The 4,133-nt window shown below is 47.1% G+C and overlaps 1 protein-coding gene across 4 annotated transcripts in view; it reads left to right on the plus strand.

Moving 5' to 3' along the window:
* The first annotated feature begins 231 nt into the window (after positions 1–231).
* Sgsm3 (small G protein signaling modulator 3) overlaps positions 232–4,133 on the plus strand; it is a 34,334-nt gene continuing 30,432 nt past the window's right edge. For 2 of the 4 annotated variants that reach the window (XM_029469513.1, XM_029469515.1), the window contains exon 1: positions 252–325. The gene's annotated coding sequence lies outside the window, so the exon portion shown is untranslated. Of the gene's footprint in view, positions 326–523; positions 584–4,133 lie in introns of those variants that run through there. The other 2 variants (XM_021183977.2, XM_029469514.1) reach the window with 2 other exon arrangements.

A 4,133-nucleotide genomic window follows, 5' to 3' on the forward strand; every position in this document is an offset into this window, starting at 1 on the left:
CAGGGCCTGTGACTGATGGAAAACTAGATTAATCTGGTCTAGAAGCCAGCTCTGTGATCCTGAAAGAGAAGACTTGTGCATTGACTCCATCCTGACTGCTCCCAAGCAACCACGAGTTGCTTGCATCACGGACCGGGTGCCTGGGGTACCTCCAAAGGACGCCTGGAACCTGGGGTGGGCCAGTCTTCCCGCAGAACTACAGCCCCCAGCATGCCCCACGGCCGCCGGCTCTGCGGCTCGCGCGTGCGCAGAAGGGCAGCAGTGCGCCGACTAGGAGGCAGCTGCCAGCCTGACCTGCCGAGGTGCTGAGGTGGCCGCGAGACAGGTGAGCGGGGCGCGAGTCTCCGAGTCTCCGGGCGGGCGAGGCGGACGCTCACCTGCTTCTTGGGTGGAGGCCGCGGGGTACGGGCTGAGGGGAAGGCGGCGGGGAAGGCGCCGCCTCAGGTGGGGGCGGCGAGCCGCCGCGGCGTGGCTGCTCCCACGGCGACCCGGGACGCGCGTGACAGTGACAGACCCACCCCCTCCGGCGGCTCCCGGCGACCGGGAGGAACTGCGCCTGACGCAGCGGCGGGCGTCTCGGCAGGTGGCAACTCTCCCTCGGAACCGACTTAGCTGTGCCCCTGGAAGACTCGGGTTCAGTGCCTAGGCCGAGTGTTAGCAGCGGGGAAACTGAGGCGGACGTGTGGGCAGGGGTCGCCTCGTGTGCTTCCGGTTAGAGGTCCTGAAATTACCCTGAGATTTAGGTGTGGGTCCCGACTGCTTTCATAGGGCAGTAATAGGAAATACAGATGCTTTAAAGTTTCCTGGTCAGTGACAGATTGTGTCGTGTCTTCCCGTCTCATGATGCATATGAAATTTATGATGGGCTATGGTGGGTTTGTTTTTCTTTTTGTTTAGGTTTTTGTTGGTGTTGGTGGTGGTTTTTGTGGAACATTTAGAGATGACTGGGGGGTGGGTATTGTCTGTCTGTCTGTCTGGTTCCTTAAAAGAAATCTTTCTAGGTAAATTCATGTTTGTAGCCCAGGCTGGCCTCAGACTCGGAGCTCTGCCTGCTTCTGCTTTCCAAGTGCCGAACTGAAGGTGTGCGCTCTCAAGCCTCCAAATTCACATCTTCAACCGGACTACTTTTCAGTTTCATCTTTTTTCTTTGTAGCTTTTCTGACTGTGCTGGTGACTGAGTTTTCAGGCACACACAGTTCCTTGTTCTTTTCCCCCTTAACCCTCTGTTAGCCTCCAGCTCTCTTCTGACTCCAAGCATTAATGATCATACATCATTAATTCCCATACTCTGTTCCCCGTGACCTATGTGTGCTGCTGCTGCTGCTGCTGTTATGACATATGGAACCCAGGGCTCCTTCCACTACTGAGCTGTCCCCAAATCCTTAATGTAGCTTCTTCATCATTTTCTCATCTTGGTTTTTTGGTTGATTGGTTGATTGGTTTTAAACTTTTAAGATTCCATTTTTTTAAATGTGTGTGTGTTCATGAGTGCATGACCTGCAAAGGTCAGAAGATGGCTTTAGATCCCCAGGAGTTAGAGCAGCGGTGAGATTGTTAAGGGTTCTGAGAACCAAATTTGACTTCTCTGCTAGAGCAGTATTCATTCTTAACCGCGTAGAGCTATGGCTCCACCCCTGATTGTTGCTGGTGTTGTTTGTCCCCTGGCTAGCCCGAAGCTTTCTGTGTAGACTAGGCTGGCCTTCAGTGATCTTCCTGCTTCTCTGACTCGTAGATGTTGGGATTAAAGCATGTTGTCAACACATCCAACTCCCTGTCCTTTTTAACCACAGATATGTGTGGTCTATGGTAGAGGGGAGGTGTTTTGGCTGGTGTATATGACCCATACATAGATCAACATTAATTTAATAAGACCGTGGGGAGTCCTGGATGTGGCTTGGGTAGAGTGCTGGTTGACAAAAGTAAACCTTTTGTTTAGTTCCTAGCAAGAAGAAGGTTGTGAGCAAGTAGTTGCCACCACATAAAAATGCATTCACCCTCTTTCTTGGTGAATTTGGGAACTTGTCACATTGACAGACGGATGAACTGGGGTAGCATGTCATGGAAGTGAGGGAAGTTCTGAGAAAGAGACGGAGGACAACTCTGCTGTTGCAGGGCTGTCTGCCTGTGCCTGGAGGGACTGCAAGAGCATCCTGCTGGCTCAGAGTCAGACAAAATGTTCTCTGTTTGTGTTTTCTCCTTATTTCTTCTTTGTTCTCAATGAAGATATGGCAGAAGCCCAAAACCTTGTAGATTTGGTGACTTAACATCAGTTTCATCAGCATGTTCTCCAGACTCTGCCTGTTACTCAGCGGGTAACAGCAGTAATTTTCCACAGCAGCCATTCATGGGCTCAGACTGTCATAAGGAAGTGGGACTAGCACAAAGGGTGGTACACAGAAGAAATAAAGATCCTGTTTGTCATTGCATATAACACAAACTCGGACAGGAAATCCGTACAGGACAGCTAGGTGGGAGAAGTTAGACACAGGAGTGTGGCTTCTATTTGCAGTAATATTGTTGAATCTCTGTTCCCTAATAAACACTGTAACTGTGGCAGTCAACTGTAGGTTTATTTTGTTTTACATATGTGTAAATAAGGTTTAGAGGTTAAGTGATTTTTCATAGAAAAACTGTGACACAGCCATCTTCTAGTCAACTCTATCTAGTTCTAAAACCCCATTTTTCCCTCTCTCCCATAGTTTCTCCCCCTCTCCCATAATGCTTGCTGAGAAGCCTAGAACCCAGCATCTTCCTGCCTCTCCTTTCCAAGTGCTGAGATACAAATGTGTACCACCAGTCCTCTTTTGACAGTGTTTTGTATTGTCCTGTCAACAAATATATTCAAAGTATTGGAGATGTGGCTTGATTTCCTTCTATGTACAAGGCTCTGTGTTCAATACCAGCTCTGCAAAACAACAAAAGCAAGTATATTTATGTTTTTCCTCATTCTTGTTTCCACTCTTTCCTTTTAATGTAGTGCTTGGAGTCAAACCTAGGGACTCTCATATGGTAGGCAAGCTCTACCATTGAGTTATATTCTCAGGGTAAGCTTTCCATTTTCCTTTTTTTGGAGACAAGGTCTCTCTTTTATATAGCACTGGCTGCCCTGAAACTTGATCTGTAGATCAGGCCGGCCTGGAACTCACAGAGCTTTGCCTGCCTTTGCCTCCCCAGTGCTGGGATCAAAGGTGTGCACCACCACACCAGGCTTATTTTCTTCCTATATTTGTCCTTAAAAAGCAGATTCCGGGCCTGGGGATGTAGCTTAGTTTGTAGGTTGGTTGTCTAAGCATGAATGAAGATCATGTATTTGATCTTTAGCATCATATATGGTGCTACAGATATGGTGGTATCTGCCTGTAATCCCAGTGGAGGCAGGGGATCAGGCGTTCAGAGTCATCCTCAGCTATATAGATGGTTCAAGGTCATCCAGGGATACATAAATTTGTTTCAAAGTCGAGGTTCAGACTCTACCCCTGTCTTTTATTTACTTCTTAGTGTAATACTAAGCTTTCACCTTCATGAACTTCATTGAGTATTCATGAATATCATGGATATCTACTGTGTATCCCACCCTCTGTAAGTTTTACCCTGAGACTTTAGGGAAAGAAGTCGGAAATTGTTGGTATTGTATGTTAAATGCTTACATCATAGTCTTTAGTCTTGGGAATTGGGGAAAGGCGCTGGACCACTAACAGAGAGAAATAATTCCTTGCTCTAGCAATTGTATTAGCCTGCATGTGTGGCTCTGTACTTTCAGGGAGAATCATGCCCCATCCCCCTCCAGTGAGAAGTGATATGGTTGAAAGATAAAGTGCAGGCTCTGGAATCTGACAGACTAGGACCTGAGCCACAAATGCGTCTTTGTGATACCAGCTTTTAGTGTAAGCTCTTGGAAAGTAGGGCCTTTGTCTTATTCACCACCTTACCTCTCTAGATCAACAGTAGGTGAGTGATAACTTGGAGGCTTAAATGCCTTATGGGATTGTTGTGCTCATCATGGTAGAAATGAGTGCTAGTAGTAGCATATGACTAAATGATGAGGCTACATTTTCTGTGCACCTTTTGTGCTATTTTGACAGCTCTGTTTTTTTTTTTTTTTTTTTTTTTTTTTGGTTTTTGAGACAGGGTTT

The sequence above is a fragment of the Mus caroli genome, chromosome 15 (assembly GCF_900094665.2).
Source record: "Mus caroli chromosome 15, CAROLI_EIJ_v1.1, whole genome shotgun sequence".
NCBI classification, from domain to species: Eukaryota; Metazoa; Chordata; class Mammalia; order Rodentia; family Muridae; genus Mus; species Mus caroli.